The sequence below is a fragment of the Hemitrygon akajei genome, chromosome 8 (assembly GCF_048418815.1).
Source record: "Hemitrygon akajei chromosome 8, sHemAka1.3, whole genome shotgun sequence".
In the NCBI taxonomy this organism is placed as follows: Eukaryota; Metazoa; Chordata; class Chondrichthyes; order Myliobatiformes; family Dasyatidae; genus Hemitrygon; species Hemitrygon akajei.
Genome location: NC_133131.1, coordinates 21,361,355 through 21,386,751, shown reverse-complemented (window position 1 = coordinate 21,386,751; position 25,397 = coordinate 21,361,355). Strand labels below are relative to the sequence as shown.

General features: G+C 38.5%; 1 protein-coding gene and 1 long non-coding RNA gene across 14 annotated transcripts in view; one reads left to right on the top strand and one right to left on the bottom strand.

The window, feature by feature from the left end:
- Positions 1-17,680, top strand: part of LOC140731715 (uncharacterized) — a 32,074-nt gene extending 14,394 nt beyond the window's left edge. Inside the window, exons 2-3 of the long non-coding RNA XR_012099903.1 lie at positions 10,424-10,588; positions 16,452-17,680. This is a non-coding gene — a long non-coding RNA (uncharacterized lncRNA). The remainder of the gene's footprint in view (positions 1-10,423; positions 10,589-16,451) is intronic.
- The window catches only part of myo18ab (myosin XVIIIA b), a 218,052-nt gene that overhangs the window by 170,705 nt on the left and 21,950 nt on the right, over positions 1-25,397 (bottom strand). The gene's annotated exons all lie outside the window — the stretch shown is intronic.

Here is a 25,397-nt window from a genome sequence, read left to right as displayed (position 1 = left end):
GTGTTCCACATGAGAAAAAATTCCAGGTATTTCCACTCTAGTACAGTTCAAGACATTAACTATACACTGTTTCTCTGCAAAGCTGAAAGGCCGAAGGTGGGCTGAATTGTTGCCCTTCTCTAGTTGTGACTTAGTCTTCCTGCAGCACATCACATCAATTTGTCTCTTCATTCTTATTTAGTTATTTATATCCTTTTCCCTCTTAATTACTCCAAGTTCAAGGCAATCTTTAAAAAAAGTTTCTCATTCTTACTAGGTTATTTGTAATCTGTGAATAATAAACTAAATTTAAAGCCTTAGTTTTATAGGTTAAAGTAAGATTAGCTCTACTTCTCACACACACATAAAACTATACTACAGTGAATATGTTATTTACTTCAATGACCACAGTGCAAGGATATGCTGGGGGCAGCTCACAAATGTTGCTTACTGTGACATTACTGCATGGCCACAACTTATTAACCCTTACCCATACACCTTTGGAATGTAGGAGGAAACTTGAACAGCTGGAGGAAATTCACTCAAAGGGAGAACATACAAACTCTTTACATGGTGGTGGGAATTAAACATGGATTGCTGGCTCTGTAAAGCACTATGCTACTGTGCTACCCATCTTCAGCAACCAATGCGCAAAATAAATTAAAGTATTCAGTTCCTTTGTGAAGATAGAAGAACTTTAAAATGTACTTGGACAGGTAAACGGATAGGAAAAGTAGAGGGATGTGGTCCAAACATGGGCAAATGGGACTAGCTTGATGGGAATCTTAATCAACATGGACCAATTAAGCTGAATGGCCTGTATAACTCTTGGAGATGGATTTTATTTCAGGACTTTGGCACATTGTATTAGCCTGCATTCCTTTCCCATCTCTCTTCTGATTGTGGTATGTTATCTTACTACTGTATGCTTAACCAACTTTTTGTTTAGCTGTATTTATATTATTCATATCAACTATCAATGGTAGTACAGTAATATTCTACTAACACACATTAAAGGTTTCCTCCAAACTCCCTTTACTATGGCTAAATTTTAAGTTTTACAATTAATGCAGGTAGAATTTAATTAAGTGCTTTAAATAATAGCTTAATTCAAAAATGAGTTAATATGAATTTTCCTTTATCAATATCAAAGCTCAAAGTTAGAAAAAAATAACGTTTTTGACAAATTGAAAGAAAAAAATGAAAAGGACATTTTTTCCAAATCTTTTTTTCTGAGTTGGAACTAGGGAACATAATGTACTGACATTGAAATTAATGCAAAATTCCAAAGTCACAACTAACCAGGCCTTTGGACAGATGGAAAACAGCTGCTTCCGGATGCATATTCCATTCTGTTTTTGGAGTTCTAAATGTAAACTTAGATTTGAACAGCTCCTAAAGTTTTTTGGCTCATAACTCACACTTCAACTATAAATCAATGTACACCACATTCCAGAAAATGCCTCGTATTGCATTTCAAGTTTATACAAAATAATGTAAATACTGTTAGAACTTCAGTATCCCTTTGCCTCTAATTACTGCAGTGTGTGAAAATAATTAAATTAAACTAAAGCAGAGACAGAATGGAGTTCTAATTGTTCTCTCTCCACAAAGCATTGAAGACTTTTATGTCTGATTGTTTTATTTTTATAAGTGAATTTATATTATTATAACTAGAACCACCAGAATTTATAAAAAAATATACAGTATATTAAAGGATGGTAGCCCATGGAGATTATAGCTTCTAACTCCTGCAATGAGGATACTAAATTAATATTTTCATGTCTAATAAGTCCCTAGCTATCTCCACAATAACAAAACTAGATATTGCTTCTCACCCTCGGTGCAAACAAAACTTTGGCTCAGAGGCAGTCAGATTTGCAAAAAGCACCATAATTAGTGATGTTGTCCACAACTCATTGCCTGGGAGGCTGATGGAGGTCAAAAGCTTCACCACTTAGTGGGATAACTAGTTAAAGGATGATAACTTGTCTAGCTTTGGACCATGAACACAGAAATATGTTAATAACAACCACTTTTTAGAAAACATAGAAACATAGAAAACCTATGGCACAATACAGGCCTTTCCGCCCCCCAAACTTGTGCCGAACATGTCCCTACCTCAGAAATTACCAGGCTTACCTTTAGCCCTCTATTTTACTTAGCTCCATGTACCTATCTAAAAGCCTCTTAAAAGACCCTATCGTATCTGCCTCCACTACTGTTGCCGGCAGCCCATTCCACGCACTCACCACTCTCTGAGTAAAAAACTTCTGTGTCATAAATTTCCATTATTCTATGAGATTCACTTGGGAAGGTTGATTGATTTGACTACAACTATATGCCCAATTCCTGTTTAAAAAATTTGTACCCAAACAAAGTGTTTCAGTCTGCATTCAGAAAAACTGCCAAGGACTCAAGTACTTCCCCATTCAGATCACATTCTCATCCAGGTCATGAGAATTCTTTGCTTATATTAGTCTCATGTGTGTAATTAAATAAACTTGTGAAAAAAGCTTCTTCAAGAATGCAAGAATGCATAGCGTTTCAATATTTTAGGGTCTCAACTAGCTTTAACAAGAACCTCCATAAGCTCTATAACATAGCAACCTGCACAGTGACATTAAACTCTGGGGATTTCTCTTCTGCTTTACCTCTAATCATTCTTAAATAATGCAAAGCACAAGGCAAAAGTCCATCACATAGCAATGCTTTTTGATAATTCTACCTTTAACCAGGACAAATGATGGATTCAAAGCATTAAATGCAATTTTATTTAGCAATCCAAAATAACTGATACATATATATTTGAACTAACACGAGGAAATCTGCATGATGCTGGAAATTCAAACAACACACACAAAGTGCTGGTGGAACACAGCAGGCCAGGCAGCATCTATAGGAAGAAGCACTGTCGATGTTTCGGGCCGAGACCCTTTGTCAGGACTAACTGAAAGGAAAGATAGTAAGAGATTTGAAAGTAGTGGGGGTAGGGGGAAATGCAAAATGATAGGAGAAGACTGGAGGGGGTGCGATGAAGCTAAGAGCTGGAAAGGTGATTGGCAAAAGTGATACAGAGCTGGAGAAGGGAAAGGATCATGGGACGGGAGGCCTCATTTGAAAGAAAGGGGGGGGGAAGCACCAGAGGGAGATGGAGAACAGGCAGTGTGATGGGCAGAGAGAGAGAAAAAAAAACAAACAACTAAATATGTCAGGGATGGGGTAAGAAGGGGAGGAGGGGCATTAATGGAAGTTAGAGAAGTCAATGTTCATGCCATCAGGTTGGAGGCTACCCAGCGAGTATATAAGGTGTTGTTCCTCCAACCTGAGTTTGGATTCATTTTGACAGTAGAGGAGGCCATGGATAGACATATCAGAATGGGAATGGGACGTGGAATTAAAATGTGTGGCCACTGGGAGATCCTGCTTTCTCTGGCGGACCGAGCGTAGGTGTTCAGCGAAACGGTCTCCCAGTCTGCGTCGGGTCTCACCAATATATAAAAGGCCACACTGGGAGCACCGGACGCAGTATACCACACCAGCCGACTCACAGGTGAAGTGTCGCCTCACCTGGAAGGACTGTCTGGGGCCCTGAATGGTGGTGAGGGAGGAAGTGTAAGGGCAGGTGTAGCACTTGTTCCACTTACAAGGATAAGTGCCAGGAGGGAGCTCGGTGGGAAGGGATGGGGGGGAACAAGTGGATAAGGGAGTCGCGTAGGGATGAAGGAGATGTCTTCCTTTTTTAAACAAAGGGGCTTCCCTTCTTCCACCATCAACTCTGCTCTCTAACGCATCTCTCCCATTTCCCGCACATCTGCCCTCACCCCATCCGCCCACCACCCCACTCAGGATAGTGTTCCCCTTGTCCTCACCTACCACCCCACCAGCCTCCAGGTCCAACGTATAATGCTCTGTAACTTCCACCCCCTCCAACGGGATCCCACTACCAAGCACATCTTTCCCTCCCCCCCTTTCTGCTTTCTGCAGGGATCGCTCCCTACGTGACTCCCTTGTCCACTCGTTCCCCCCCATCCCTTCCCACCGATCTCCCTCCTGGCACTTATCCTTGTAAGTGGAACAAGTGCTACACCTGCCCTTACACTTCCTCCCTCACCACCATTCAGGGACCCAGACAGTCCTCCCAGCTGAGGCGACACTTCACCTGTGAGTCGGCTGGTGTGGTATACTGCGTCCGGTGCTCCCAGTGTGGCCTTTTATATATTGGCAAGACCCAACGCAGACTGGGAGACCGTTTCGCTGAACATCTACGCTCGGTCCGCCAGAGAAAGCAGGATCTCCCAGTGGCCACACATTTTAATTCCACGTCCCATTCCCATTCTGATATGTCTATCCATGGCCTCCTCTACTGTCAAAATGAATCCAAACTCAGGTTGGAGGAACAACACCTTATATACTGGCTGGGTAGCCTCCAACTTGATGGCATGAACATTGACTTCTCTAACTTCTGTTAATGCCCCTCCTCCCCTTCTTATCCCATCCTTGACATATTTAGTTGTTTGTTTTTTTTCTCTCTCTCTGCCCATCACACTGCCTTTTCTTGATCTCCCTCTGGTGCTTCCCCCCCCCTTTCTTTCTCCCGGGGCCTCCCTTCCCATGATCCTTTCCCTTCTCCAGCTCTGTATCACTTTCGCCAATCACCTTTCCAGCTCTTCATCCCACCCCCTCCGGTCTTCTCCTATCATTTCGCATTTCCCCCTCCCCCCACTACTTTCAAATCTCTTACTATCTTTCCTTTCAGTTAGTCCTGACGAAGGGTCTCGGCTCGAAACGTCGACAGTGCTTCTCTTTATAGATGCTGCCTGGCCTGCTGTGTTCCATCAGCACTTTGTGTGTGTTGTTTATATTTGAACTAATCTGGATATTAAATACATCAGAACTGAACTCTTAATGTTTGTATCCTAATAATTTAGGAAATTCCAAAAGTTCTATACATAAACAAATTAAAGGAGCTGGAACAACTCCCTGAACATTCTTTGGACCTCAAAAACGTAACTACGAAATGTTGAAATATGAATAGTTCAACAACTGAAAATACATGAATCCACAAATAAATGATTACTTATGAGTACACGTACGGTCATTCGTCTAGCAAGCGTGCTCTAGTATTGAGCCATGCTTGCATTGCTACTGGTCTTTGAAATAAGCCAAAACTAATAAAACTAACAGTTTCCCACTTGCAAATTCAGATTTCTATAAACAATTTTCTTAGTGCAAAATGTCAAGTATAAAAAATGAAATCATTGGAATTTGTATTGTTAAAAGCAATTGCCAATACAAAAATACAGCATACATGAAAATAAAAAGGGTTCCTTTTAAAGTTGCCTTAATCAAATAAAAATCAGCCACCTCTGCATATTCACAGATTGTTACATTCTTGTAAGGGAAGGTATTTGAGACTTTTTGTGCCACATCACAATAAATGATACTATGGCACACACTTAACTGTTAGTCATACATCTATTTGACTTTATTCTTTGGCTAGTACAACAGTACAGTCATCTTATCATACAATCACAGTCAAAAAGTACAGAAACATACTCTCCAACCCACTGTGTCCGTGCTGAACATCAAATATCTATCTATGTAAGCGACACATACAAAATGCTGAAGGAACCGCAGCAGGCCAGGCAACATCTATCGAAAAGAGTAAACAATCAACATTTTGGGTCGAGAGCTTTCATCAGGACTGGGGGAAAAAGATTAGAAGAACAAACAAGAAGGTGGGGAAAGAGGAGGAAGAAGTACAAGGTGGTAGATCTCCTGAAGATGTTGCTCTCAACTGAAATAAATGTTTGCACCTTCCAATCATCCTTTTAATTGCATGAAACTTCATTAACACACGTGTTCTTGCTTCAGATTTTCACTCAATACTCTGTTATATTAATTGATAGTCCCTTCAATTATTTCAATGTGCTTGCTGCCACCCACTAGCTTGTTGCTTTACAACTGATTAATTTGCATCAGGTCCATGACTGGCTGTAGACTCTTTGCCACAGTTTTCAGTGTGGAACAAAGAAACAGCTGGAACAATAAAAGAAACTATCACATCTGATTTGAATCTTTGAAAAAGAACTATCTAATTCATCCAACTACAAGACCCTTTCCCTACTGCTTAATATATTAAAGCACACATCCAAATCCACTTTTAAATTTTTCATTGAATTTGCTTCTACCATTCATCCAAGTGACAGAATTTCATATTATAATTTCATCTTCATATCATTTCTTTATGCTAATCTCCTCATGTTTGTCACTGCTGGTTACTAACCATGCTGCCAATAAAAAACACAGATTTAGAAATTCTTTTGCTTGATGCAATACTTACTAGGGCACATAACTGAATTTCTTATTTTTGTTGAAAACAATACAAGAGACTTACTGAATAAATCATGAAGTCCGAGATTTTCCTTCTGAGTCCTCCAACATACTAAAACAGTTTATTATATACATATACACTTCATGAATTTAGAGTCTTTCTATCTACCATCAACCAGTATTTGTCCAATACATGTCAAAATACCCATCAATCTTAGTACAAAATAAACTATTTTGTGATTTTCTTTCTGAAAAGCCTACTTCTAATTTTGAGAGCATCCCTTCCACCACTGCCCCAATAAAATGTTAACTAAAAAGATAAAGATGGCAACATCCTACCAAACCAAACAAAATGGCTTGCAATTTGGATAAGTATGCAAATTCCTTCTGATTCAGGAAAAATAGAAGAGCAAATCTGCACCCTAAAAGCAATTCAACAGGAACCTGAGTGAGACTTAGAAAAAACAACTACTTGACAAGAGATGAAATGAATGCCAGTCATGGAGCCTGGCAGCACTAGAAAACTGTATTGAATAGAATTGAATTGACATTATTTCTTACATCCTTCACATATATGAGGAGTGATGTGGACGCCGAGGAACTTGAAGCTATTTACCCTCTTACCCTGTCAATAGGGGTTAGCCCATCTCCATTCCTCCTGTAATCCACAACCAGCTCCTTTGTTTTTGCGACATTGAGGGAGAGGTTGTTTTCTTGACACCACTGTGTCAGAGAGATGACTTCTTCTCTGTAGGCCACCTCATTGTTTGAGATAAAGCCAATCAATGTAATGTCGTCAACAAATTTAGTTAACAGACTGGAGCTGTGCATGGTGATACAATCATAGGTATACAGGGAGTAAAGGGAGGAACTCAATACGCAGCCCTGAGGGCCTTCTGTATTCAGTCAGAGGATTGGAAGTGAGGGAGCCTACTCTTACCACCTGCTGACAGGAAGTCCAGGATCCAGCTACACAAAGCAGGGTCAAGGCCAAGGTCTCTGAGCTTCTTGTCAAGCCTGGATGGATCTATGGTGTTGAATGCTGAACTGTAGTCCAAGAACAGCATTCTCACATAAGCATAACCCCAGAACTCCAACCCGATGACATGAACATCAATTTCTTGAATTTCCGGTAACTGCCCGACCACCCCACTTTCACCATTTCTCCTTATCTCCTTGCCTATCCATCACTTCCCTCTGGTACTCCTCCCACTTTTTTTTCTTCCATGGTCTTCTGTCCTATCATATCAGATTCTCCCTTCTCCAGCCTTGTATCTCTTTCCCCTATCAACTTCCCAGCTCGTGACTTCACCCTTCCCCACTCCCGGTTTCACCTATCACCTTGTGATTCTTCCACCCTCCCCAACCTTCAGCTCTGACTCCTCATCTTTTTTTCTCCAGTCCTGCTGAAGGGTCTCAGCCCGAAATGTCGACTGTACTCTCTTCCAAAGATGCTGCCAGGCCTGCTGAGTTCTTCCAACATTTTGTGTGTGCTGTTTGGATTTCCAGCATCTGCAGATTTTCTCTTGTTTGCGTTAGAACAAAAATAAGTAACATCCAGAAACAATAAAGCCAGAGTAATCAAACACTTAAATGAGCCACAGACAAAGTAAATATCCGAGTCAATAAGGAAATAAAAAGAAATGCAGCCTATTAATTTAAATACTCAAATCAGTTCAACAATGTATAACAAATTAATAGAATTCAGGATTAATCATGGGTGTTAGACCAAACATGAAAGTCTAGACATGCTGTTTCTTGTGATTTGAGAGATGCTTCTAAGGATGTAGTAGCATCCCCATCCAGACAATGTGCAAGCACCAACTTTTACCTGATTTTAGCTCAAAAATGTTTACTGGCATTGCAAGTAAATGTGGAGGAAAAAAAACTTTGAACTGAAGCCTCTAGAAATCAGCACTGCTAAGAATGCAAGGCCAGTGGTACATTTTCTATCCACAACTGACCTTTTTTTTATTAAAGTAAACCATGGTTAAAAAATAAATTTTATGATAGTTCCTAATGGTTCATCTGAAGCATAGTTGCTGCAGCCTAGGCTACATGGATGGTGAAGAGTTATCTTCCTCTTCTCTTTTAGATGATGCAGTGGGATGAAGGAGTACTCTCAATTTCTGCTGTTCTCAAGGTAACTCTGATCCTGTTTGCTCCCAATGCATAGAGTTAGAGTCTCGGCACCACCTCATGTTGTTCTATCCTACTGGGTGGAATTATAGACCCCAGCATCATTCCCCAGCAACAGGGAATATGTTGTACTTTTTCCAAAATTTCTTTTTCCAAAGAAATTTTTATAATATCCACAAATCTATTTTTATAATATCCCCACAAACCTATTTCTCTATCCAAATGCCACCTTGATGCAACTAACATGATCTTACCAAAAGAGCAAATTGGATGTAAATAAGCTCATTGATTAGGGTGAGTGCCGTGAACTTGGCCCACTTACTCTGCCAATGCTTTTGGAACACTGTGCAAAAACAGCATCAATGATATTTCTGCATTGCTTTGAGGTGGCTACTGTAAATAGTTCAAATTTCAGAGGAATGCAAGAGGGCTGTAAACCATGCTGGATTTGAAGTAGAGATCTTCAACACCCTTTCCTTCCATAGACAGCAAATTGCATTAACTGCTATATCATGAAATCTACATTCATGCTTGCCATTGTCAAGACACTGAGGGATGGAAAGTGGCCCATGTCTTACAGAGTCTTGTCCTGAATCCTTATCATTGGAGAACATTTTTTTTTTAAACAGTGGGGTTGGTTTGTAGAAGGTCCTTGCTTTACAGGTGTTACATATCAAGTACATCTTTGCACATTTCAGTAAACAAGTTCATGATGACTTAAAACTCAACCTCCAGCACATGACATGCAAATATTATTACCTGCCTACTGGAGCTGTACTTTTGAAGACAGGATCAGAATCAGAATTACTATCACCGGCATATGTCAGGATACGTGTTGTTTTGTGGCAACAGTACGTTGCAATACATAATAATAATGAAAAAGAAATTATTGTATATTTAAAAAAAGGTAAATTAAATAAGTAGTGCAAAAAAAGAGTAAAATATAGTGAGGCAGTGTTCATAAGTTCATTATCTACTCAGAAATCTAATGGCAAAAGGGAAGATGCTGTTCCTGAAACATTAAGTGCATGTCTTCCGGCTCCTGTAGCTCCTCCTTGATAGCAGCAAAGACTTTGATTCTAAAGCAAATGGCTCCCCACTGGGCCCATAGGATAGTTCAGACCAGGGCAATACTTGGTGGAGATGAGATTCAAAATTGCTGCAAGGAAGATTATTAAGAAATGACTGAACTTTACTTAATGTAAGTCTACACAGGGTTGAATCTATTGCATACTTCTGGTTAGGATCATGGTTTACATGCCATCATGAAGGAAATCGAAAATGAAAACAAATTTTACAGGGCAACATAATTTGAGGAGGATGATCAAAGTTCCTCTCAACTGGATTAAGGGGTGTTTATTCTCTTAGGGGTGCCATACAGTGATGATCATAATCTTTAAAATTCACGTGAACAGAATCTACCGTGTAATTCTGAATGTCATTTTTCAGCTAATGTTAGGGGAAGACCTCTGTCCTGTGCCTTGCCCTGTACCAAAAATTCAGGGAGACCGAATTATTAAACTAAGTCAATTAATGTTAAAGATAGTTCATGGATACATGAAGGGGCAGCCTTAGAGGGATAAGGGCTGAATGTGTAAAATTAGGACTTACTGAGTGGGCTGCCAGCTGGTGGTGTAGTGATATCAGCACCAGACTTCGGAGCGAAGGCTCCCGAGTTCGAATCCAGCCAGCCCCCTTGCATGCTTTCCATCCATGCTGGGTTGAGCTAGCAACTCAGCCTCATAAAAATAAGAAAGCCTGCTAAAAATACGCCATCATGATAGCGTCCCAATGACTCCACTCAGAGTTAAGGGCTTTCTTCTTCTTCTTCTGAGTGGGCGCCATGTCACCATGGACTTGTAGAGCCGAAGAGTCTGCATCAAAGCTGTATTAATCTATGGTTCAAATGGTTCAATTTAATATCAGAGTATGTATACAGTATACAACCTGGAATTCTTACTCTTCACAGAGACATCCACGAAACAAGAAGCCCAAAGAATGAATGATAGTAACATCAGAACCCCAAAGCACTCCCTCCCACGCACAGGCAGCAGCATCTTGATTACTGAAATTCCTTGTTCTCTCGACATACCTTCATCTTCGAAAATGTGGAAGCTGAGGATGTCAATGCACCGTAAGTTTTTAGAAATTTAGCAGAGATAACATCTGCTTGGGTGATCTTGTTAATCTTTATTTGGCATTTGTGCTTTTCTTCACTCATATCTAGTGGAAAGGCTAGGTAAGATAGTTTGCTGTGAAATTAATTAAGGGCATTGACATCAAGGAGAATGCCTTTTTGAGGGTATCTCTGACGTGTTCCTTCCAACAGGCACCACTGCTTCAAAGTCTTCATAAGTTTATCTTCATTCTTTACTTTTGGAAAGATTGGCCCTTGGATGCCCCGTGACTACATTGAAGAATTGAACCTCCTGCACTTTCTCAACCCATCATTTCTTTATTAGGTCACAGATATTTGATAGGACAAATGGCAAAGAACAAATACCAATCAAAACTACAAACCCCATTTCCAGAAAAGTTGCGATATTTTCCAAAATGCAATAAAAACAAAAATCTGTGATATGTTAATTCACGTGAACCTTTATTTAACTGACAAAAGTACAAAGAAAAGATTTTCAATAGTTTTACTGACCAACTTAATTGTATTTTGTAAATATACACAAATTTAAAATTTGATGGCTGCAACACACTCAACAAAAGTTGGGACAGAGTTAAAATAAGATTGAAAAGTGCACAGAATATTCAAGTAACACCGGTTTGGAAGATTCCACATTAAGCAGGCTAATTGGTAGCAGGTGAGGTATCATGACTGGGTATAAAAGCAGCGTCCATCAAAGGCTCAGTCTTTGCAAGCAAGGATGGGTCATGGCTCACCCCTTTGTGCCAAAATTTGTGAGAGAATTGTTAGTCAGTTCAAAAGGAACATTTGTCAATGCAAGATTGCAGAGAATTTAGGTCTTTCAACATCTACAATACATAATATTGTGAAAAGATTCAGAGAATTCAGAGACATCTCAGTGCGTAAAGGGCAAGGTCAAAAACCACTGTTGAATGTGCGTGATCTTCGAGCCCTCAGGCGGCACTGCCTAAGAAACTGTCATGCTACTGTGACAATTATAGCCACCTGGGCTCGGGAGTACTTCGGAAAACCATTGTCATATAACACAGTCCGTCGCTGCATCAAGAAATGCCACCTAAAACTGTATTACGCAAGGAGGAAGCCATATATCAACTCTATGCAGAAACGCCAGTGAGTTATCTGGGCCCGAGCTAATCTCAGATGGACCGAAAGACTGTGGAACCGTGTGCTGTGGTCAGATGAGTCCACATTTCAGCTAGTTTTCGGAAAAAATGGGCATCAAGTTCTCCGTGCCAAAGATGAAAATGACCATCTTGATTGTTATCAGCGAAAGGTGCAAAAGCCAGCATTTGTGATGGTATGGGGGTGCATCAGTGACCACGGCATGGGTGAGTTGCATGTATGTGAAGGTACCAATGACTCTGAGGTGTATATTAGGATTTTAGAGAGACACATGTTGCCATCACGGCGACGTTTCTTCCCAGGACATCCATGCTTATTTCAGCAAGACAATGCCAGACCACATTCTGCACGGGCTACAACAGCATGGCTTTGTAGACACAGAGTGTGTGTGCTTGACTGGCCTGCTGCCAGTCCAGATCTATCTCCTATTGAAAATGCATGGCGCATCATGAAGAGGAGAATCGGACAACGGAAACCACGGACTGTTGAGCAGCTGAAGTCTTATATCAAGTAAGAATGGACAAAATTTCCAATTGCAAATCTACTACAATTAGTATCCTCAGTTCCAAAACGATTAAAAAGGGTTATTAAAAGGAAAGGTGATGTAACACAATGGTAAACATGCCTCTGTCGAAACTTTTGTTGAGTGTGTTGCAGCCATCAAATTCTAAATTTGTGTATATTTACAAAATACAATTAAGTTAGTCAGTAAAACTATTGAAAATCTTTTCTTTGTACTTTTGTCAGTTAAATAAAGGTTCACGTGAATTAACATATCACAAATTTTTGTTTTTATTGCATTTTGGAAAATATCCCAACTTTTCTGGAAATGGGGTTTGTAAAATGATTCATTTCTTCTTGTTGGAAAGAAGTTTTATTTCCAAAATAAAAGAAGTTTCGTTTTTCAAACTTGCTGACTTGGAAACATGCTGACCCCAAAAACAAATAAATACTGATCAATAAGTTCACATATATTGGATAACATACACAAAATGCTTAAGAACACAACAGATCAGGCAGCACGTATAAAGAGGAATAAACAGTTAACATTTCAGACTGAGACCCTTCATCAGGACTGGAAAGGAAGTGGGAAAATGCCAGCATAAGGTGGGGGAGGGGAAAGAGTACAAGCTGGCAAGTGATAAGTGAAACTGGGTGAGGGGATGGTGAATGGGTAGAGGGAGGAGGGGTATAAAGTGAGAAGGGAGAAGGTGATAGGTAGAGAAAGGTAAAGAGCTTAAGAAGGAATCTGATGGGAAAGGAGAGTTATACATGGGAAAAAAGTGAAGGAGGAACGACAACACTGGGAGGTGATAGGCAGGTGAGGAGAATTGAGAATGGAAAAAGGGAAGAGGGGGAAGAGAAGCATATGTACAAACATTGATGTAGCTCCTGTAATACAGTCAGCATCCTAACAGACTTGAATATCAGATTAATACATGGCATGCAAACATTACTGTGCATCAAGGACAAGTGCTTCCTTAAAATAATATTTTTTTAAAATACGATAATACACAAGTATGCACTGTAACAAAGGTGATCAAAAAATTGCTGAACTACTGAAGGTGCTTGACTTACAATTAGGAAAATGTTCCAAAATCGATCTAGAAGGTAGAGAACATTAGAACAGTACAGCACAAGAACAGGCCCTTCTCAGCCCTTAATGTTGGCCCAAACTAATTAACCTAATGATACCAATCGTTTCTGACTGATTTAGTTTTTTGCACTTTATTACCTACCTTAATTTTGACTTTCAAGCCAATATATAAATAAGTTATGATGAATAAGGTTAAGTGGGCAATTGTAATGAATTTACATACAAATTTGTTAAATTATGTTATTTTTTAAAATAGTTAGAATGTTAAAGATGGGATTATATACAGTACAAAATTAAGGCAAATGATAAATATAAAATGAAGATTTATTTTCCAATGGGCTTATGTTCAAGAAACATCAGTACATAAAATTAAGGTTCTTTATAACGTATTTTTCAGCAAGTATAACCCATAAATATACAGTTAAACCTCAACTCCAGTGATGCAACTACATAACATATTGATTTTTAAGTAATAATAGTACATAAATAGCTGAACTTTGTTTTTATTCACTGATTGCATTAGACACATTGTAAAACAATGCCCTTCGATCTGTGAACTGTCAATTTTTTCCTACATTTCTACTTTAAATTGTTTGTTTTTCAGAAGTCACTTGCAGCAATTGATGACAGTTTTGTAATTATAAAATCTGGACCAATTTGGTTTGATATAGCTACAGATCAGATATCTTGCTTTGGTTTTGTGGGCAGGTCATAAAAAGGGCAATTCCAAATCCTATTCATGGATTTAAGCAAACATACGTTATGTTAGGTTTACAAATAAACTTCAGGAAATTTAACATTCCTTTTTTTCTGGTCTTAGTGAGACTTCAAATTCTCAGCTGCGCATTTTAGTTTTATCCTTAGAAAAGTAGAAAATTAATTGGCAAAGTATTCAGGGGTGCCCCAGGTAAAACCTTTTGGCACAGCAAGCAATAATGATGCAGAATATACTGCCTGAAAGAAGTATGTTCAATTATTGCCTTCCAAAGTGAATAAAAATTACAGAACTATGCATGAAAGAGTATGGGAATGGGGCTGTCTGGTTTGCTCTACTAAGGCAGCACAGGTTCAATGAGCAAATTATCTCCTCTTATCCTGTAGCTAATGTAATTCTAGGTATAAGGAATAATGAAAGTCAGAAATTTTCTTAGAGCATTCACCATACAGCAAACTAATTATCAAAGTACGAGTCTTCCCACAGACAGACATAAAACAAAGAAAGAAAATCATGGAGCCCGTTCAAAGAAAAACATCAAACTACCCACCCCAACACACAAAAAATATCATATCAATGGCAAAAAAAAGAGAAAGATACAGAATAGAGCCAAACCTCAAACACCAAACCAGTTTAGCCATATTCAGGTCAGCTCAGTTCAGTTGAATCTAGCTCTGTCTCATTCATTAACTTCAGGCTGCAGAGCCAATCTGCCCCAATCAAAATTGCACAAAATATCAACAAAAAAGGAGCGACTAGAAATCAGAAACATATCCCAACATGAACTAGAGAGTCTAATCCACAAACTGCTTCGGTTGAACCTTGCTCAAGACACAGGACTCCAATACCACAGAGCAAGAGGGTGAGGGAAACCATTATACTCAGATATCTTCCCCCTGCAGCAGCGAGCCAGAGGCTGGAAGATGGCACTGAACACCCACTCACCTTCCACTCTCACCTCAATGATTGCAATCTTCCTCGACACTTTTATCAGCAAAATAATTTGATAGAATAAGTAGTGAAAAAAGGAGTTACGTGAACCATCCGAAGGATGTCGCCTTTGATCACATTGTTCACTATCGCCATCTTAAAAACTCAACACTCTGCTATCTAAATATTCGGGAATCTCACTTTGATATGCTGCCTTAATGTAACAGAGTACTGATTACCACAACTCCTTCCCACTCACTTGAGCACCAGATCCCATGTTCCCTTCTAGCACAAGACTTTTGTAATTTACAGGAGCCTTGTTACCCCATGCCCCCTTTAAACTTATCAAGTTCACTGAAAAAATTAGGATTTTACTATGTAACAACTTCTAATGGGCACAAAAAAAGGTATCTTACAGTATCAGACTAGTTATTAACATCCAATAGTCTGGAACATATGTTTCTACGTATAGCACCAAAGGTCCAAACATCCTGAATCAATGGAATTTTAGTGTCATAACAAAGTATATTAATCACAGCTGGTATTCAAAACAAGTATGAGTCCAGTAATAGTAACATTAACTGCAGAAAGAGTACATTAAAATTGACCGAAATTTCCAAGCTTTCAAGAAAGTTCTTTATATATTCTGGGCAGTCAAATTGCACCCTAAGTCTTCCTGTAAAGCCATCCGAGTTCAAATATTTAGTTTGAACATTTAAGGGAAACTTAGCGCTCAAATGTTGAGAAAAGGTAGCATTATGAGGAAACTTGCAAACAAATTTTAAACATAACTTTAAAACAAAATTCATTTTGTTTTAAATAAGATACTATAAAACACATTTGATGCTTTTTAATTACTCTGAATTATCCATAGAGGTACACTCCCATTTATCCTAGGTAAGTAAGTCAATTGCATGGGTATAGATATATCTAGATTACTGGCATCATATTAACATAAATTGTCATTCCTATAATCACAAAGTACTGGATGCAATTCAAGGCTGCAATATTTTAGGCTTTAAGAAATTTAAATCACCATAAATTACGAAGGTTCATGTTACATTTAGTGAGATTTTCAAGTTAGTGAAATACTGCCATCTGACATGTACCATTCATGTGCCTCAATCTAACAGTGGAAATTATTCTTTGCTTGCTAGTATTAAGAAAGTGCTGCCAACAATAAACCACCTACAACACTCCTACATTTTCTCAAAATTCTGTATTTTCTTCTCTAAGTCAGCCTAACCAATGGTCAGTCAGTAACCCTAGTCTCCATTTAGTGGGAGCATCCAAAAATTAATTTATATTTGTTCTACTCTAGTTTTGCCTTTGCAGCTATGGTAAACAAAATGGCAGTAACTGATCTCTAAACAAAATGAAAATGAAAATGAAATAGAAAATATAAACGGCAAGATGGCGCGCGACACAGTTTGCAGCGGCCTCTCTGGAGCTGATATCTGTTATTTGTTAAGCAGGGTGCCGTGCACAATCTTAATCTGATGAAAAACGGACGTGGGAGCACAGAGGAACATCTGGAAATCTCCAGGAAGGCCTTCTTCGTTGCTGCTGCTGTTGTTTGGTCCGGGTCTCTGCTGAGAAGAACAGGCCCTCAGTCCTTGGGGTCTCATTGTTGGTGGCCGTTGGCAGGGGCGTCGTAGTGCGCTCTGCAGAGGATGATGCTAAGAGAGGCTGTGCTGGAGGGGATGGTCGGAGGCTCGATGTTTGGCGGACTCGGAGTCCGCTGCAGTCAGGCGCTTTCACTGTGTGCTGCGTCTGCGAGGCTGGGTCCGACAGAGCTTTCATTGTGTGCTGCATCTGTGAGGCTGAGTCTGGCGACACCTTGGAAGTCCATAGCGAGGGTATTCCCTTCTGCCGCCTGCGTGGAATGACGAGTCTATCGGGACCCTGAGGACTTGTGGAAACTCTGTGGTGGTTTCTTTTGAACTTATAGTCTTTTAACATCTTTGGACTATTTTTACTGTGCCCATGGTCTGTTTTTTTTAATCAATTATGGTATTGTCTACACTGTTGTAACTATATGTTAACTAGAACTATATGTAACTATGTGGTTACATATAACTATGTGGTAACTATGTGGTAGGTCTTGTCGCTTTAGTTTTTGGTTTGTTGGGTGGTAAAGTTGGTCTCCTGACTTGGTGCGACTGGGTAGTCTTGTTTTGTCTGGTGGATTTGGAGCTCCTTTCCGGGGAACGTGCTAAGATCGTAGCGCAAAATTAACACGCTGCAGCCTCTCCGGACTCTGGATTTGGGGATTACCAAACAGTATGTGGATTTTCTGGTGCAGTCTGTTTTGTTGTGTGCTTTTGTGATATCATTTTGGAGGAACGTTGTCTCATTTTTTAAACTGCATTGCATTTGTGGTTTCTAAATGACAATAAACAAACTGAACTGAACTGAACTGATAAAATTTGAACACGATGTAGAAGGGGCAAGCATCTTTGCAACATCTTACTGATTAAAGTGGTGTTAAATACTGGATCATAACATGGTACATTAGCCATGGTGTATGTTCAATTAAGTAAATCAAAGAATGCTTTATTGACAAGACCTCACAGGAAGTATGACTTCCCAATTAACTCAATAAATATTTCCCCATTCAAACACGGGCCTCACAATGAAGAGCAATAATGGAAACATCTGACTCTCAGCAGAAGCAAACTGCTGCATAACATCAGAAGCTGTGGAGATCAGGAAGCTCTTTACATACCCAATACACTCTGGCCTCTACATTTCCTTTCTAGCTGAGATTGCATTCAAAATAATCAGGAATTATAACTTTTCTCTGCTAGATGTTGCAGTATACAAAGAGAGATTTGCAATCTTGATCATTCAATACCAGATATTAAAATCAGGTAATAACTTCAAATCATTTACTCTCACTTTCTTTAATCCGACTGACAAGCGTTAATTGTGGAATTATTACAAAGTTGCTCCAGAATCACCTTATGGTATTACATATTGTTCCAGCACAAAACTTTATGACTTTCATTTAATTTTACAAAGACCTATTACCCAAAACTATTTTAATTCTACTCTCAATTCAAAAGATGTATAACGTCTTGTATATATCATATGAGACAACATTTTTAAATTTTATATTCATATGCTTAATCTCAGGGTCTAGAATTAAAATATATTTTTTGGAAATCTATGAATTCTCTATGCAAGCCATCATTGCATACTGAAAACACACCAATTCAACCCAAAGCATTAGAATTGTTGATCTGGGTTGTAATCCTAATACAAAATACAAGTGAGGTATGCCTTTTTCTAACAATACTTCCTTACATGGAAGTAACGTGGCCACCTACTTTAAATATCAATATAGATTTAGGATAGTCATTCATATTCCAAGGAAACGTGTCCTTTGTCTTTCAGTCAAAAGTTGTGAGGAACCACAGGCTAATATGCTAGATGGGACAAAGAGAATGGAACTGTCCATTTCCAAAACTCTTACAAAAGTTTGAGAAGAACTATCATTTCCAATCTGCACTTTTATGCCAAAATCAAATGACGCTTTTGTTATATACCTGCTGATGGGTTGTATTTCAGCTTCTGCACAGATGAAAGTCAGGTATCATGACATCCGAGTTTCTGACTGATCCCATTAAGCTCCACTAATTGTTAACTATATAAAGTTTCTGTCTTGAAAGAACAAATAGATGTCATCCAACAGCTGATTGCTGTGTAGAAGCATGCATTAACTCATCAATGATGTTCAGGCAGTTCACTTGTCGCACACCATCAGCCTATTACATCAAATGCATGGAACACAAAAATGTCACAACCCAGCCTCTCCAGTTTTGAATTTATTGTGGGAGCACTATTTGTATGCACCCTACATGCCTCTGATCACCTGTCTGGAGTTACTCTTTGTCTTTGTGATGTTAGTGTCCAAACTATTTTTTTAAACATACTGGATATAATAAATATATGCTTCTTCTTCCTTCAACTTCCCACTGCTGGTCTTTGTTCTTCATGAAATGGAACTCACAATCTTTCAATTACCCTGACACAGTCAAAAGTAGTTAATGGTGGACACACTTTGTCATCACTATTGGACTGTAAAGCCAAACTGGAAGGCACTCACAAAAAATAAAGTACAACTTTAAACGCCTTGCCCTTTCAGGTGGCACTGCAGGTTCAATTCTGACTCCTAGTGATGTTTGTGTGGATTTTGCCCACAACCCAAGTAATGCAGTTTGATCAGTCAATTAGACACTGTACATTAGCTCTAGTGTAGGTGGGTGGTAGGGATGTGTTGGAAGTATGAGGAGGTTGTTATGGGAATGCAAGAAAAACAGGTTCCAGAAAAAATTAATTGGGTACAAAATTATTCTGTTAACTAGCATAGACTGAATGGGACAAAGTGGCTTTCTTCTATGTCTTAAGGAAATAGAAAAATCGCATCACTCATTGTTATATTAGTCTCTCACAAAAATGCTTAATGTAAGCCTATACAAGATGACATCAGAGGTCATTTCATTGAGACACAGCAACTAATGGACTCTGCATTTCTCCACTAATGATGGAGACCTTTGGTGCATTGTAAAGGAAGAGAAATCATACACAATAAATAATCTGAAGGTCAACTGAAATCAGAATGAACTACTGCGAGTATTTGCCTCATGAGCACATGAACTCATGATACTAAAGGAAGTGAAAGGTTAATAGACTTTGTGCTGCCCCAGCATTTAGATGCACAACAAAAACAATTATGACTTCTTCAGAAGTTACTGTTCTTGAATGGGCAATGACATATTTGTGCGGTGTGGCTTTAGTGGACACTCAAGAAACAGCAGCTAGCAGTTCAATGAATAAAACCAATTCAACCAATTCAACCCTGTCAGAGCCATATTCCATTCATACTTCATTGGCCACATGACGCCACAAATCTAAGCTGAAATGATACATTGTCAAGGCTCCACCAATGTCTCATCTTACTTCTATGTTCAAATCACTGCTGTGTCTATGCATCAGCAGCATTGCACACACCGACACAATGATGATTTAAAATTACCAATCCTCCATCGCAACATGTATTTCTTGCCCTTGGGTTACCTCATATTCAGTTCAATAATTGACTTGTGCTCAGGAGTGATGTCAGTATTAAAAGTAAGAGGGCACTTATTTCCCAAAGTTATTCTCGCAATTCAAATATTCCAACAGTTTTTTTTTAAAGTGTCCTCCACCCCTCACCCTTCCCCTCCCCGGATCAGCTGTTGCCAATTATGTTAAGAACTGACACAAGCTCAATAAATTTAAATGCATCACATGATCTATCACGAGTAATGACATGTAATCGTACTTTCGAACTACAAATAAATAGACCTGATTATTAAGCACAATTGTCAAAGAACTTTAATGGCAACAACTTAAACCTACGAAACAATATCCTTTCCTTATTGGGTGGTGCTAAGAAGGAAAATGTTGTGCCTGAACAATAATATGCCCTTATGTTAATTCTTTTCAGCATCTTTGAATGCAAGATTCCTCTGTTTGATTCCAATATTTCCAATGTTATTATCACAAGCATAAAACTGTATTGAATAACAGAACTACACATTGGCCAAATGTAGCTTTGGGCAATACTCAGGCATGCTTGAACTCTTATAATGAGGCAATATTTCTTTTGGCTCAGTATACAAGGACCACTGAAGATGAAGAGAATGTTGGCCTTTGGACAGCAACATTTTATCACGGGACCTTTCCACTGAGAGCAAAGGCTGCAGTATAGTATATCACAGTACTCTTTTGCTATACAAGATCTACAATTTGAGGTCATGAACTATGGAGTAAAATATTTATGAAAACTGACATGTAATTAAACTGTTTCTATTTCCATGTGCAGAAAGGGCCCTCTTCTTCACATAACCCTTGTGCACTGACTCTTCTCATGGCTAATGCTGCTCCTTCTTATCCTCTTGACATACTCCTTCAGGCAAGGACCGAGCTTTCCTACTGTTTATATCATTTAGAGTCCAGCAGACAAAAGTGAAATGAAAGATCCATTTGACGTTTATGTAATGCACCTCAAACCTATATACAGCAGAATCTCACATTGAGTGATACAGTGGCATGCTAAATGAAGATCCTGCAGGGAGTTAGAAGTCAAGGAAAGTGATCATTAATAGTCTTTTTAGAGCCATAATTGCTGAGCCTCTGAGAATGCTGAAAAATACATATTTCCTTTAAATTATTCTATGGTCAATCCAGAGACCACATCAAACACTAAAGGATTAAAAGTAATTATTGCAATTCATGAAGAGGGAAGCTGAAAATACTACGTGAGTGCATGCTGTGTGTTGGCAAGGCCCAAATTGATGGGGAAAACGTGTGGTACCACGTTCAACTCCCTTGCTAAAGAGAAAGTGTGAAAGTCTCTTTTCCTGGAGTAGAGTGTATATTTCTTTGTATAATGATCATAAAGTTAATATAGCACAATTTTGTTACAATGGGTTGAAATGCAGCTAAGTCTTAGGAAGGGGATGATGATAGTGATCTCAACTTATACACACAATGAAATCCTGGCATGCTTCAGTTCCACCAAAATATCATATACTTCTGGGACTGGTGCCCTGATAAAAAACTTAATCTGCAGAGATAATGCTACTTAAATAAGTTGTAATAAGATAGCAAGTGCCTGGAGCTTTCAAACACAGTGCCCAATAGTATTCAAAATTGGTAGGCATCTTTCAAAATGCTCTACAGCAATCTGCAGAAGTAGAACAGAGAGTGAATGGTTCCTTAAATAACAACTACAGAACAAGGAAAACTATGAAAATTTGATTCCCATGTAAGTGCTTTAGAAGAAAGTCATTAGTGATGATGCACATGGATCAGCCATCTCACACCTCTGGTCGATTTTGATTTCTGATGCTGTCTGTGAGGATTTCACAGTTCTTTTTGATAACGCTGTTTCCTCAGGTGCATCATAACCTAAAATAAAAATCGCTCCTACGCAATGAAAGTAGAATAGAGAATAAAGAGGTGATAATTAGCACGTGTGAAAGACAGACTTCAAGAAAATATAGAATTGATGCAATTCTTCTTGGAGCTGGTATAGATTCAATACACCAAATGGTTTTCCTGCAGTATATTACAAAATTACCCTGAATAAATAAATAATTTCCACCAGAAATGCTCTAACACATGCTACAAAAGGTGTCAAATTTTGCTGCGCACATCCATCAAAGAGATAAGTGCAGCCACGATTTCCAACTAGAAGTGCACAACCAACTTCCGACCAGGGATGTTTTGCTTCTTGCACAAACATATCCAGGAAAGGGAATTGTTCAAGTTAGGAAACAGAACTACTTGGTGATTGTCTCTTTCCAAATCTCAGTTCCAAAATGTTTGGGAAAACATTATAGTGCACATTCATATGTTCAGTTATTTTGAAAAATTTATTTTAGCTTTTAGTCTCACACGTCCATAATTATTTCATCAAAAATTAGGACCTGAATTTCTATTGATACTCTTCCGCAATAGTGCAGCAAGTTTATCCAAAATATTATTCACTTCAGAATTCTGACTCAGTAATAGAATACCCATGAAAAGAAAAAACAGATCACAAAGCTGAATCAAGCTAATGCCTGGAACTGTCATATACACGCAGTTGCCACTTTATTAAACACATCTGTTAATATATATTAATGCAAATATCTAATCAGCCATCAACAGGGAGCAACTCAATGCATAAAAGCATGCAGACGTGGTCAAAAGGTTCAGTTGTTGTCTAGACCTAACACAAGAATGGGAAAGAAATGTCATCTAAGTGACTTTGACCATAGAATTGTTTGTTGGTGCCAGACAGGGTAGTTTGCGTATCTCAGAAACTGATGATCACCTGGGATTTTCACACACAACGGTCTCTAGAGTTTACAAAGCATGGTGAGAAAAACAAAAATATCCATTGAGCAGCAGTCCTGTGGACAAAAACACCTTGTTGAAGAGAGAGGTCAGAGGAGAGTTGTCACACCTGTTCAAGCTGACAGGAAGGTGACAGTAACTGAAATAACAAGTGCTATAACAACATACAGAAGGGCATCTCTGTATGCACAGCACACCTAACCTTGAAGTGAATGAGTATAACAGCAGAAGACCACGGACATACACTCAGTGTTCACTTCATTAGGTACAAGAGGGAAGTGTAAATTAAGAGCTCATGGTATTAGAAAAAGGGAGTTTGCATGGACTGAAAATTAGCTACTATTGGTCTTCCATTGCAGAGGATTTGGAGAATTTACTGAAGAAAATAATTTGCATATTTTTATTAGGAGTTATTCTGAAGCTATGAAATTATGGACAGTAGATAGTAATTACCTATTCACAATTTCAACTGATACCTTAAGGTCATGTGAACATGGTATTTTGACACCAGAAATGAGGCAACATTTGCAGGTTGCCCCAGCACAATCCTCAGGCTGTGTTGACCACAGATGCAAAAACCACATATTTCACTGACTTTCAATGTACATGTGATAAATAAAGCTAATCTTTCAAAAGTCTTTGAAATCTATCTGTGGATGTAGGACATTCTGAGTCTGTATCATTGAAACTTCACAGGGGAACACAATTGTTAAACATTCATGTTAATTAGTTGTCCTTGAAAATCCTGTCCCTGATCTCATCCTGAAGTTAGGTGGCCGTTTACTATATTAACATGTTTAGGACATATCCTGCCACTTAATGCACAATTCAGGACAAATCTGTTTTGTCTCATAACAATCTGACTAGTTGAAATTCAGGGAGTTATCCCTCAACATTGTAACAAGAAAAGGTACATTTTGGATGCCTGGGTTCTCTGTTCTCAGAAACATCTATATCATCCTGTGAACTATTTTGTCCCAGCATTAGTGTTTGAACATTCAGAACCGTCTCCCATTGTCAATATGTACATCTAGATCAATGGAAGCATTGTCAGACTCAAAATACTGAAGTAAATGATGTCACTGTAGCTTTTCAAATTGTATCAAATTACATGCTGATATCTTTGTTCTTAAGAGTATAAAAATGTGATGTTTTGAGCTTGGGATGGGAGACTCTGCTGAGAGGATCTCTAAGAGAATGCCTCCTTGTTTCACTTCAGTTATTTTATTTTGTTTTGCGACAGCTTCAGTGTCCATGATGACTCAGTTCACAGTCACAACATTGTTTGGTCAGGAATTTATTACTGTGATACATTAAAAGAAACGTGATGCTAAATAAAGTAAATATAATCTAACAGAATCATTTTGAAAGCCCACAAGAAGACATCTAAAAACCACATTGAACCTTAAAGGACACACAACTCTGAATATTTCATTATCTGAAACCACAAAGGCAAACCCACATCCTCACTCCGAATAATATACTTTAAAATGCTTCCTTTTCAATTTCTCAAATAGTACCTTCATAACTGAAGAATGTATTATTTCTATAGCAAAACTGAAATTGTACGATGCTATATACAAATCTTTTCATACATCTTTCCCGTGCAGGAAACTAAAAAGAATAATTCCTAACTTAAGTGCTTCGAAGAAAGATGTATTTATGTACCAGAGTTCAATCAACTAACCTTCCTTCTTTCCTATAATGCCAATGATTAACAAATATTGCAAAAATGTTTCAGTTAGTAAGTTCCTATTTGTTAAAATTCCAACATGTTAGTCCCTTCAACCTAAAAAACAAATGCAACAGGTTCACCATTTGGACAGCCTTTTGTTTGAACAAATGAGATTATATTATGAAGTAGCAATCATTTTGTATTAAAGTTTTTTTATAGTTAGAAGCTAAGTGGAAAAGCACATTGAACTGGAAACACATCCTCCCTGAAAAATAATTGCAGTATAACTATAAAACTTTGTTTTCACTAAGCAATGTTAGAATGTGTGAACGTTTATCAACGTTGATAGCATAGTTCCAAACTGTTCCACAGCACTTGAATGGCAAACAACCAAACAAAACTTAATTAACTTTAAAGATTTTTTGCAAGATCAGGAATTAACTAATTTTTATTTACAAATGGCTGTGCATTAAAACAGCCTGGGATAAGTGTCATCCCTGCATCTCCCTATCAAGCCCTGAAAGAATTTTCCACACTAGTTTTATTCCTCTGAATAAAAGCCCAGCCTACTTAATCCCTTGTTGTAGGAAAATTCCCCTATTCCAGGAATCTAACTGTAAATTTTGGTTTCACTATTTATCTCAAGAATATCCTTCCTTCGGTGAAGGGGAGGGCGTAAGTGGACCTGTAAACAATATCTGTCCTTACTAGGGCTCTACATTATTGCATTAAGATGCCTTATTCTTGCAATTAAATCCCCTGGCAATAAGAGACCAAAGTATCATTGCCTTTATAATGTGCAGTTATTGAAGGCAGTTAACTTCCCATGATTCATAGGGTACTGAACACTACA